This window comes from Macaca fascicularis, chromosome 15 (genome assembly GCF_037993035.2).
Source record: "Macaca fascicularis isolate 582-1 chromosome 15, T2T-MFA8v1.1".
NCBI lineage: Eukaryota > Metazoa > Chordata > Mammalia > Primates > Cercopithecidae > Macaca > Macaca fascicularis.
In genome coordinates this window covers 56,209,406-56,222,168 of record NC_088389.1, presented here as the reverse complement: position 1 = coordinate 56,222,168, position 12,763 = coordinate 56,209,406, and the positions used below count along the sequence as shown (strand labels likewise).

The window sequence follows — 12,763 nt, the reverse complement described above, 5'->3', positions numbered from 1 at the left end:
GCATTTTAACTTAACTACTTCTTTAAATACTTTGTCTTCAGATACACATTCTGAGGTACTGGGGGTAAGAACTTCAACATATGCATTTTGGAGGGACACAATTCACCTCCTAACATGAGGCTTTTAAATGTTTGTCTTAATAGCTTTATTGAGATGTAATTGACCTATAGTAAGTTGCACATGGGAATTGTATAAAATTATACACATTTTCCATGTGCAATTTAATGTAATTTTTGAAATATGTATTTAACCATGAAACTATTACCATAGTCAACATAATAAACATACACATCCCCTTCAGAAGTTACCTTATATCCCTGTAATCGCTCTATCCTTCTCTTTCCTGCTCTGTTCCCATCCTCAGAAAACCACTAATCTACTATATGTTAATTTGCATTTCCTAGAATTTTATAAAATGGAATCATATACATATAGCATGTGCTTTTTTTTTTGGTCTGGCTTTTTTCAGGATAATTATTCTGAGATTCTATCATGTTATATTGTGTATTACAGCATCTAGCACAATACCTGGCACATGACAGGTACCCTCATTATTAACTCAATGAATAAATAAAATATAAATTAATGGCTATTTTAGGAGGTTAAGGAGATTGGACATTACAACATATGCAGTTAAATGACACTCATAGTTTTGGTGTTCTCTCTGAAGCTTTTGATACAAGTGAATGAATGAACCAGGTCTATAGTTTAGAAAACATCTCTGATGGCAGCTTGGAGGATGGATTTGTGGCAGGGAGAGGCTAAAAGGGGGCCAATTATTAAAAATTCTGACATAACGGTTCCTATACGTGGAATTTGCATATTGGTGTCCATGTTAAAATATCCAGTAGGCAATTGAAAATGGAAACAAGTAGGAAGATTGATTTGTTGTTGTTGTTGTTGTTGTGGGCAGTGATGGGGAGGTAGGAGATGGAAAAGTGAGTGAGAAAATTAGGATGGGATTTCCTAAATCTATTTGTAAAGTTGCCAGATAACTTTATCCCTGTATGACAATACAGAGGAAAGAAAATGGGTATCAGAAAAAAGCAGTTACGGTCTCAAATATTACCTTTCTCACTAACCTTAAGTAACAGTGCCTTTGTACCTGTTTCCTCATGTTTTTTAGGATTTATTGTCCCTGGTGTTTTCAGACCTCACAGTGATGAACTCAGATGTGGATCTTTATTTCCTGTGCCAGGACCTTTCATCTTGAAGACTGGTGAGATTGGGAAATTCCTTTTGATTTTTTATTTTGTAAATTTTTTCTTCTCTATGTTCTCTCTAAACTGTTTTTTGAAATCTCATTACTTGGCTAGTGATACTGATATTTTTGGCTTGATGTGTCTTTATATTTGCTCTCATATTTTTCATTTCTTTTCACTCTGGGTGAGGTTTTCTTAATTTTATTTCCCAACTTGACTGTTGAAATTTTTATTTTGTTAATCTTATTTTGTAATTTCCCAAGAGCTCTTTCTGGTTTCCTTTGTTATTACTTTTTTACATAGTGGCCTATTCATGATTTATGAATATTATATTGTCTGGACCATTTCTTAGAATACTAATTAGAGTGTTTTAAACTTCTTTTTTGTTCCTTATTTTATCGCTGCTTACTTTGGGGTTACCTCCTCCCGTTTTGTTTGTTTGGGTCTTTCTTTCACATGTTGTATTTTTTTCTCAAATGTTGATTCTTAGCGGCAAATTAACTTTTAATAACAAAGTTCTTCCTGAACACCTAATTTATTTCAAAATAATTCTGCTTCTATCCCCTTTTCTTAACTTGGGGTAAATGCCTGGCTGAAAGCTGTTATCTATGAAGGTGTTGAGTGGGAATTTAAAATGGTGGAAATGGCAGTTGTGTATTTGAAGTGTCAGCTAATCTTTTCAGCCTCACTTCTAATTCATGATCTACGTTGTGTTGAGAATTACAGGATATTCTCTCTGGGGATTTGCTGGTTGAATAAATGCCTTCTTTGCTGCATTCTCTCCATACTTTTTTTGTTGTTGTTGCAACACTCCTTCCTCTGCTTCATTAAAGTTTTAACATCCATCTTCCAAAAGTTTGTTGATATCTATATTTATCTCTATTGTGCTGATAGAGCCCTTTTTTTTTTTTTTTTTTTTTTTTTTTTACTTCTTAAAAAAAGATACATAATATTTATACAAATGGATGGGGTACATGTGATATTTTGTTACATGCATAGACAACATAAATGGTAAGTCAGAGTATTTCGGGTGTTCATCACTTTGAGTGTTAATCATTTCTATGCGTAGGGAACATTTCAAGTCCTCCAATCTAGCTATATTGAAATATACATTGTTGTTAACTATAGTCATCGTATTCTGCTATGAAATATTATAACTTATTTCTTCTAATTGTATGTTTGTATCCTAACCAACCTCTCTTTATCCCTTCTCCCTCCCACACCCTTTTCAGCCTCTCATATCTATCATTCTACTTTCTACTTTCATGAGATCAAGTATTTTAGCTCTTACATGTGAGAACTTGCGATATTTGTCTTTCTGTGCATGGCTTTTTAATGTAACAGAATGACCTCTAGTTCCGTTCATGTTGCTGCAGATGACATAATTTCATTCTTTTTTACAGTTGAATAGTATTCAATTATATACATACACCACCTTTTCTTTATCCATTCATCTGTTGATGGATACTTAGGTTGATTGCATGTATTTGCTTTGTGAACAGGACTGCAGTAACCCTTTCTTGTTTTATTTTTGTGTTGTGGGTTTATACTTTTTATGTTTTAGTCTCCTTTTATCATTTTACGGTCTTGGCTTGATCAAAGTTTGACATCTTGAAGCCTGTAAGAGAAGTAATACTGCCCAACTTAAAAATATTCTGAAGATTAAATAATATAATATATGCAATATTTTAAATTAACATATTAAATATTAGTCTAAGTTTTCCATCATGTAAGAATATTTTCTAACATGTTCTGCCAGCTAACCCCAAAGTATATGTAATAAAATTATAGCCTATATAATACTTTATTTTCAACATCCTTGTCACAGAAAGAAGACACACTAACTACTCAGAGGAAGATTCTATGGGTTGTATATATTTTAGAAAACTTATCCTAGTTCTACTTTGCTTTCTGATGCAGTTTTGATCTGTGAGATCCTAAGCAGAGAGATCCAGTTGAGCCCACTGATATGCTTCATATTTGTGTCCCTATCCAGATCTCATGTTGAATTGTCATCTCCAGTGTTGCAGGAGGGGCATGGCAGGAGGTGATTGAATCATGGGGGCAGATTTCCCTCTTGCTATTGTGATAGCGAGTTCTCATGAGACATGGTTGTTTGAAAGTGTGCAGCACCTTTCCCTTCATTCTCTCTTCACATGTAAGACATGCCTCCTTCCTCTTTGCTTTCTGTCATATTTTAAGTTTCTTAAGGTCTCTCCGTGCTTCCTATATAGCCTGTAGAACTGTGAGACAATTAAACCTCTTTCTTTATAAATTACCCACCTTCAGGTAATTCTTTATAGCAATGTGAGAATGGACTAATACACTCAGACGTCTGCACTACAAAACTGTGAGATAGTAAATGGGTATTGTGTTGAGTTACTTAAAGTTGTGGTAATTTGTTATGTGATAATAAAAAAATGTATAAAGATAGATTGGAGGAGGGAGGGACAGAGTCAGGCAAAGTTATCCCTGTATCTCCTGTCTAATTGTTTACCTATAAGCAAAGCTGGTGTGCCTTGGAAGTCCTTAGTAATTAAAAAAGGATAGTTGCATGTTTTATTGTATCTTCAACAACCCATAATATACACAGTCAATAGCCAGTGATTAAGTAAATATGCATTAGATCCATAGATAATCATATGGTAAATTTTGTTATTTTTCAGGGTATTTACTGCCTCTCCCTTTGGCAGATTTACCCTATCTTGCTCCACTGATATAAGGCTAGGTCTATGTTATTGTCTGAATATTTGTGTCCTTCTCAAATTTGTATGTGGAAAACCTAATCACCAATGTGATGGTATTTAGAAGTGAAACTTTTGGTAGGTAATGAGATCCTGAAAGCAGAGCCTCACAAATGAGATTAGTGCCCTTATAAAAGAGGCCCCAGAAGCTACCTTGTCCCTTCTACCATTTGAGGACACAACTAGAAGGCAACATGTATGTTGAGGGTCCTCAATCAGACACTGAATCTGCCAGTGCCTTGATATTGGATTTCTCAACCTCTAGAACAGCAAGAAATATATTTCTGTTGTTCATAAACTATCTAGTTTGTGGTACGTTGTGATAGCAGCCTAAATAGACTAAGACAGTAATATAACTGACAATGGAATATGAATGGAAGTGGTATTTGCCATGAGGCCTGGGTGTGTGGATGGGAATACCCCTTTAGACTGGGTCCTAGCATGAAGGTGCCATGAAACAGAGCTGAAACTAACCTGTAATAGATGTGAAGAATGAACAAGATTTCATGTCTATTATAAGTCTGTGAGAATCATGGATCACTTTTTACCATAGCATGACTTGCCTAAGCTGACTGAGTCAATTCTTGGTACATCCAGTAGAGACCTGCTATAACAAAAACTGAAAATAAATGATACTGGCTCTAAGGTAAGAAATAGATGATGAAGAATCGATTATTAGAAACTAGAAAGATGGTAGCTCAAGTTATATAATAGTGTGATATTTCATATGAGGATTACTATAATAACTTGGAACTCACGGCTTTAGGCAGAGATGTGGGAAACAGAGTATCAGCAGTGCTTCCTGGTTACTATGACAGAATTTAACAGACCATTTAACAGTAGTTTTCAACCTTGGCTATAAAGTAGAATCAACTGTGAATAAAAAAGGTGATTAAAACTCAGCCTTTTGATAAAGACCTAAGCAAGGGTATGGCTTTCCTGTCCTTTGTTAAAACCTCTGAATGCATTGTGATTGTGCTCAGTAAATCATTTTAGTTGGATAAAAAGCTTTAAAAAAGGATGTAGTCTTCTCATAGGAACTCGTTTAACTCAGGAAATGGAAAATTAAGTCTGCTATCGACACATATTTCTGACTGGAATAAAACAAATTTTTAAAAATCAAAATTTTGAGGGTATTGAGTTACACCACTAAAAACTTCACCAACTTGGCCTAAAAGAGACTAAGACTTAAAACAACTATTGAGTGTACCCAACCTTTTCTATGCAGGAAGAAGACGGAGAAAGCAGCTCAGTCTTTTATGCCTATGTCCACTGTGGCCAAGGAGGGTAATAGAAATGTAGAACCTTCCAGAAGGTGAAGCAAAGAGTCAAGGAAAACAACAGTATGCAGTTTACTATTAGGAAGCAGAACTGGGGTCTTATCAAGTAGTATTTCCACTCTAGAATAGTAGACTCTCTGACATCCACCTCACAGGATTTCAGAATTGCTGTGAACAGGTATTAAGTAAGGCTCTTTTCCAAATGGAAATGCTTACTGTGGTTTCTTGGACTTTTACCTATCATCTTATTAATATATTGAGTTTTTAGAATGCAAATAGTTTTTCTTTTAAGTGCATAGGTATCTGAATCAAGGAGTCAACAAATGGTTCTAATGAAGAGACGATCTTGAAGTCTTGAACTTTGAGTATGATGCTATTATTGGGTGGGACTTTGGAGTTTTATCTGTTGAGTAGGCTTAGCCTCATGACTTGGTTTGGTCCACTGAATGTTGAGTGGAAGTGATACAGGCAACTTCCAAGCAGAATCTTTAAGAGTTATTGCATGATCCCACTGTCTTTTCTATTTACCATAAAAGCTGGCAGGGTCCCAGATGGAGCAGGGATGACCTTTTAATCTGGGCCCCAGAATGAAGATGATGTAAAGCAGAGGTAAATCTCTCTCACAGTGAACATGTAAAATGAGCAAGAAATAAATATATCTCTGAAATTTCCTCTTTTTAGTCATCATCATTTTGTCATATTCTTGCTGCAGCAACCTAAGCTGATTGATATAAATGGTGATCCTTTTAGATGAATATAATCAAATACCACCACACAAATAATGCAAAAATATAAAAATTCTGCTGAGTAATAGGAGGCTGTTTTATTTAAAAAGGTCAATTTTTTATAAGAGCTGATGAAATTGACCTCAGACATATCTCCTAGCAAAGAATTGTTAATGGATGTAACAACTTCTGGGGTACCTAGAAAATAGGTTGGAAGATAAATAATATTATTACAATAGGTCAGGAAGATGAGATAATTGAGAGAATGAGGCAGCAGCTAGGAAGTGAACTGTCAGTTTTATTACTGTTTAACACTTTTCATATATTTCTGTTTGAGGGAGATTACTGAACAATCACAATTGCCCACTACGGATGGAACTTAACCGAAGTTAGAGTTCTATTCTTAATGCTAAAACAGGATAATCTCAAAGATCCGGGTGAACTGTAATAAGACATAAAGAACTTTCAACTTTTCGAAGGAAAAATACAAACAGAAATCATTTTTTTTCTTATAGGAAGTACGTCCTCTTATTAGCATAGTGAACTTGGTTTTTGCATAAAATAGTGTAAGCCAACCCTCATACTTAAGTAGCGCTTTGGGCAGGCATATGGTTGATGGCCATATTAACTAGTAGATATGTACGCATTACTACCCAGAGTTAGTCAAACTACAAGGTTTGAAGACACAGCCCACAAGAATCCTCATTTATTTTTATTTTTTTGAGATAAGGTCTCTCTCTGTCACCCAGGCTGAAGTGCAGTGACGTGATCATAACTCACTGCAACCTTGAATTCTTAAGCTCAAGGGATCATCTCACCTCAGCCTCCTGAGTAGCTGGGACTAGAGGCACATGCTATCACACCCGGCTATTTTTTTTTCTTTTAATTAAAGTGTTTTTTTGTTTTGTTTTGGTTTTTTAGAGACAGGGTCTCAGTTTTTTGCCCAGGCTTGAACTCCTAGACTCAAGCAGTCCTCCTGCTTCGACCTCCCAAAGTATTGGAATTATAGGCGTGAGCCACTGCACCCAGCTAAGACTCCTCATTTCTTATGCCAGCTGCAATTTTGGAGGATTTCCAAAACCACCGTTAGGTTAGATAATTTTCTAATAGAACTTGCAGAACTCACAAAATCTATTATACTCATGGTTAAGGTTGATTACAGGAAAAGAATACAGATTAAAATGAGCAAAAAGAAGAGATGCATACATAGGGTGGACTCTGGGAGATTTATAAATGTGAAGCTTCCATTGTCCTCTTCTGTGGAGTTGGGAGGGGTTACTCTCTGGGACTTAATGTGATAATATGCGAGTATTGTCAACAAGAGAAATTCACAACTTTGGTCCAGAGTTTTTATTTGGAAGTCATTATCTAGACATGATTGTTTAAGTGTCCACATGTTGAATTCAGTGCCCAGGTGGACTGATACCCCATGAAGCCTCTACCTTAAATCTTATGGTTGGTCTTTCTGGCATGGCTGGAAGGATCCCTCAAAACTACTAGGTATGCCTGCCTAATCTAAGATCTAATGTGGCCACTCCCACCTAAACAATGACACTCTCATCAGGTATGACATAAAGTATCTCCCAGATACCAAAGGAAAAAGCCAGATATCTCTTTAAACAGGACCAAATTATTTGCTACAAACGTGCCCATAAGAAAAGACAGTGTAATTCTTCCAGCAGGCAGATGATAACTTGTAATGCTCCCTAAGTGCCTGAGAGAAAGCAAGCAAAAAGGAGTGTTGAAGATGAGTTTGATTTAGCCCTGTTCCATGACTTGAAATCAATAAAGAGAAGCCTATGCCCTATGGCTAGCATACAACAGAAGGATACCTTGGGATCCTTTGCCTCATACTGTTTGTTACATCCACCATTTCACAGCTTTCTTCTGTACTAGATGTCTGACCTCTGACCTCATATTTCCTCTTTGTAGTCCAAATGTACCCCTTTTGGATTGGACTCGGTCATCCAGTACATCTGCTATTCTTCCAAGTTTTTTGTCCCACACATTTATGAGTGTGCTTTCTATTAGGTTGGTGCAAATGTAATTGCAGATTTTGCAATTAATAGTAATGGCAAAAACCACAATTACATTTGTACCAACCTAATAGTTTGTTTAATAGATCAAACTTTGGAGAGAACAGACCAAGGACATCCTTGTGGTGTTGCATTCCAATTTATTTACATGCAAACTTTGGTGATATTTATTCAACCAGTTCTTATTTTGCCTTCTTTGAAATTACAATAGGATAGGAGAGAGGATTTGACAAGTGTTTGTATTTCCAGGAACTGTTGCAGGTCTGGCCCAGCCAATTACCTGAGTCATAGCCATGGGTATATGACCCTGAAATTTTTCATAGTTCTATTTTATATGGAAAGACCCTGGGGCTACATTGTTCTGTTCCCTTCAGATTTTAGAGATATCCAAAGACATACACAACATTTCTGTATAACTCTACCCTGGTCTCATTTATTGTTTGCCCTAGAGGAATGATAAAAATAGCTTTAAATAGATTTATTAAACCCACTTGACTTTCTAAAAATTGTCTTAGTTTGCGCAATTGTAAAGCCTTCTTGCTAGTCATCAGAGATCATCAAAGTTGAAAGATAACTGATGTGTTTGATTTTTCCTAATTTGCTATCATCATAATAAAGAATGTTGACAAAAAGTAATTCCTAATATAACCCAAATAATCCCTTTATATTCATTGCATGTTCATTGAGCAACTATGTCCTAGAAAAGAATGACCTCTATTTATCACAAGACCGCATCAGCAAATATATTAGGCTAGGTGGTATTTAGCTTGAGGTATCTTGCCTAGTTTTTTGGATCTGAAGACTTTCAGAAGGCTTCCCTCACAGAAGCTTACAGGGCAATCATAGCAATGCAAATTAAAACAGCTTGGCTATATTGTTATATACAAAATTGCACTAGCAAAAAAAAAGAAATAGTGATCATGATGAAATTCAATGTTGATGGAACTTTAGGCAGTCCATTCACTGCTGGTGGCAGTATAAGAGGATTTAGTGTTTCTATTAATCAATTGGATCTTCTTCAAAAAGAGTTAAAATTTGTGTCACTTGACCAATAATTTACCCAAAAGTAAAAAGATAATCAATTTTAAGTTATTTGCTGAATTAGAGTGTTTTTATATTGAAATATTTGAAATAATCCCAATCTCACAGGGAAAAAATTCCATAAACATCATGGGATTCTGAACATTGGGAAGGTAGTTTAAGGGTGTCTTGCATTGATTTCCTAATTTGGCTGCATATCACAATCTTCAAGGGAGCTTTTTATTTCCTTGTTTGATGTTCCTTCTCCAAAGATGATGCATTTATCTGGAATTCATGGAATAGATGTAGCAAATGGGACAGGGAATATAAATGAAGCCACTGACAATGTTTTTCCTTATGAGTTTTATGGAGAACTGAACTTAAATGCTAATTGTTTGGTTTATAAAGCTGCTTACCACACTTGAGTCCATAATTACTCTCCCATGAATATATGTCCCTACTATTCTTCAACAGAATGAAGATAATTCTTTCATTAATCTTCATGGTATGATGATGAAAGGGAGTGGGCCTCTCTGTAGAACCAAAGAATTGAACATACTGGATATCTCCTCTATACAGACAGTTGTGCTACCCCCAAACTAGTTGGTTTAATAGCATTTAGCCCAGCAAGTGTGAACATGGTGTCTTTTTTGTCTTTATCTTTGAAGGTGGTAAAATCACAAAGGGAGAGGTACTATGTGAGTGTTTTCCAGAACTGAGGTCACAGAGCTAAACCATTCTATCTCAGACTCTCTGCAAGAAGCCACAACAACATGACAGTTGGAGCTACAGACCCTTTATTCTCTCAATGTCTGTGGCTAATGGTAGTGGTATTGTTGATGAGACAGTTTACCTAGTACTATTTGGCAGAATGGTTGGTCTTTGATCAGTGGACTGGCCAGTTGGAAGAAAGAGCCAGACTAGTGCTTTGCTGTCTGACCCTTATTTCATGTATCCATATATCTGTGTGAGACAAAGAACTAGAAAGTGTTAAGGTCAGAGGTAAATATCTCTGGGAGAATCTGTAAGCCCTGAATAGATTCTGAATTAAGCTAACTCTTTATGGTGTACGATTCTTCATTTGAGCTTTCTTAATTGCACTGGAATCACTTGCCGTAGGAGGAATCTACTAGAATAGCTGTGGGAAGAGACAGCTTGGAAGAAAACATTAGCTATTAATGGTAATTGGGCAAAAGTTGGGGTTGGGGTAGGGATAGAGGGTTAGGATGGGGCAGATTTGGGGGATGGGGAAGAACTAGAGAATGAGAATCTTGGCATTGAAGGCCTGGAGCACATTTGTTTCTCTGGTTAGTGAAGTTTGCAGGTTTTCTACAATACACTGAACCCAAGTGACAGTGAAATTGAGCCACATTCTCTTCAAAGGAGCTGCTATGTGTGCATAACAGCACACTGGAGCATCACAGTACACTGGAGCATCACAGTGGAGTTCTTGAAATCCTAATCCATTTGAGGATAATAGCTGCAACTTACCAATCAGGAAATACTGGATGCTGGGATGGTGGATGAACAGAATTCTGGGCTAGGGTCTCAGAAGCTGGGTCTCCTCGTGGGAGTAGGCAGGGATGTCCATGTCAAGGGGGCACTGCTCTAAGAGCCAGGTAGGGCAGCTTTCCCTGGGGTGCAAAACCAATTCTAACAGGTGGCTTAAATGCAAGAACTTAAATCAAAGTGATGGGTCTGCAGAAATGGTCAGGCAAAAGAGAGTGGCATGAAGTTGAAGAGGATCCTTGAGGCAAGCATTAAAAGAAGGAAGCTGTTTTACTGCTGTGACTTCTAGTTAAAACAAGCATATATTCTGAATAAGAAAAGGTCAAATGTAGGAGGATTTTTTGTTTTTTGTTTTTTTTTTTTTTTTTTTGCATTTTTTAAGCTAGTAAGAAAGACAACTACATGTATTTTTTTTAGGCTTTAAGAATTTTTCTCTTTCATTAAGGTTAGGGAATTAAATTTTCCCTTGATGCTGATTATACCTTTGTTTTAAAGAAGCCAAAGTCATTTTTTTATTATGTAAAAGTAAAATGGAGACATACTGCAGACTTGAAGATTTCTGAGGCTCTGTGAGTTGGTCTATGTGACAGACAGAATTGCAAAGCTGTGACTGTATCCTTGAGAGAATTATGTCTATTATAAATACTGATCTAGAATAAACCATGCCTGAAACCAGCTGCTTCATCGTATGGATAAAGATCCTGTAGGAAGGAGTGTAGCAAGCCTGGTCTCTACCTTGAATTATAGAAAAGAATGATACTTGGTTTGGATAAGCTCAAATTGGGCTGGTAGGTTAATATCCCAAAAACTTGCATGAGTTCAGCCTTTGTTGATGTTGGAATGCTGAATTCTAGTATATCTCAGGATCACAGGGGTGGCCCTAATCCATGTGAGTGAGAAGACATTGGGGGCTGTTTTCCTTTGAAGGTGAGGATTTAAAATCCTAAGCCTCCCAACAGGCTGAACAGACACCCTCTTGGCAAAGTGGACCTCAGAGAAACCTTAAAATCTGTGTTGCCACTCACGATGGAATGGGTGTTATACACCCTTTCTCACGAATTGCCATTAGACTTTTGTATTAGGCTGTTCCTGCATTGCTACAAAAAAAAAAATACCTGAGACTGGATAATTGCCAAACAAAAAAGGTTTAATTGGTTCATGGCTCTGCAGGCTGTACAAGAAGCACAGTGGCATCTGCTTCTCGGGAGACCTCAGGAAGCTTCCAATCATGGCAGAAGGCAAAGAAGGAGCAGTCACATCACGTGGTGAAAGCAGGAGCAAGAGAGAGCAGGGGGAGGTGCCAGAGGGAGAGGTGCCATACACTTTTAAACAACTAGATCTCGAGAGAACTCACTCACTATCCAGAGAGCTGCCTCAAGGAAATAGTGCCAAACCATTCATGAGAAATCCATCCCCATGATCCAATCACTTCCCACTAGGTTCCACCACCAACACTGGGGATTACATTTCAACAATGGACACATTTCCAAACTATATCAACTTTATTTCCTAGAGGTTAAACAGAAAGCAGCACTTTTGAAAGACTTGCCAGATTCACCTCCATTTTTGTGGTTTCTACACAACTAACCAGCATTCCTTCTTCCTAAGAGATCACCGACCATGGACTGGCTCTGGCCAGTTTACAGAGGCTGTGCACGGTATCTGTACAGATCCAAGTATTTGGGATATTAACCTGCCAGCCTTATTTGAGCTTATGCAAACCAACAAAGAAGGCTCCCTTTGCCTTCTCTGTTCCACCTTTTGATGTACAGAGCCTAATTTTAATGCATTTGAATGTTAAGTCTCCACCCCAGGTTGAACATGAAACATTTGTAATATACATACTTGCTTATTATGCTTGTGTGCATGCTCTTTGGTGAATATTCATAGCTCCTCCTTTAACCTGTTGAGTAGGTACACTTAGCTGACTCATTCGCCATCAATTCCTGTCTTGCCCTGTCCTACCTTGAAGTGCCCACTTGGTTCATACTGGAGGCTAAGCTTCCCAACCTGCAGGATGGCCAGCTTGCAGCTACCACCCTTTATAAGAAATGAAGCTCTCATTTCCCAATTTATGAACTACATCATTCTTCAGTTGACAAGGGATACATTGCCAATCATCCTTGGAAGAGTCTGATCCTGGGATAGGAAATGAGAAGTGGATAAGGGTGGGACAGAATCAAGATCATCCTACCTTTCTGTGTCATGGACACTATCCAAGATGGTCTGGGCCAGACATTTTTGGGC

At 37.2% G+C, this 12,763-nt stretch overlaps 1 long non-coding RNA gene across 1 annotated transcript in view; it reads left to right on the top strand.

The window, feature by feature from the left end:
* LOC135967401 (uncharacterized) overlaps positions 1-12,763 on the top strand; it is a 503,457-nt gene that overhangs the window by 144,325 nt on the left and 346,369 nt on the right. Inside the window, exon 2 of the long non-coding RNA XR_010581490.2 lies at positions 1,127-1,219. This is a non-coding gene — a long non-coding RNA (uncharacterized lncRNA). The remainder of the gene's footprint in view (positions 1-1,126; positions 1,220-12,763) is intronic.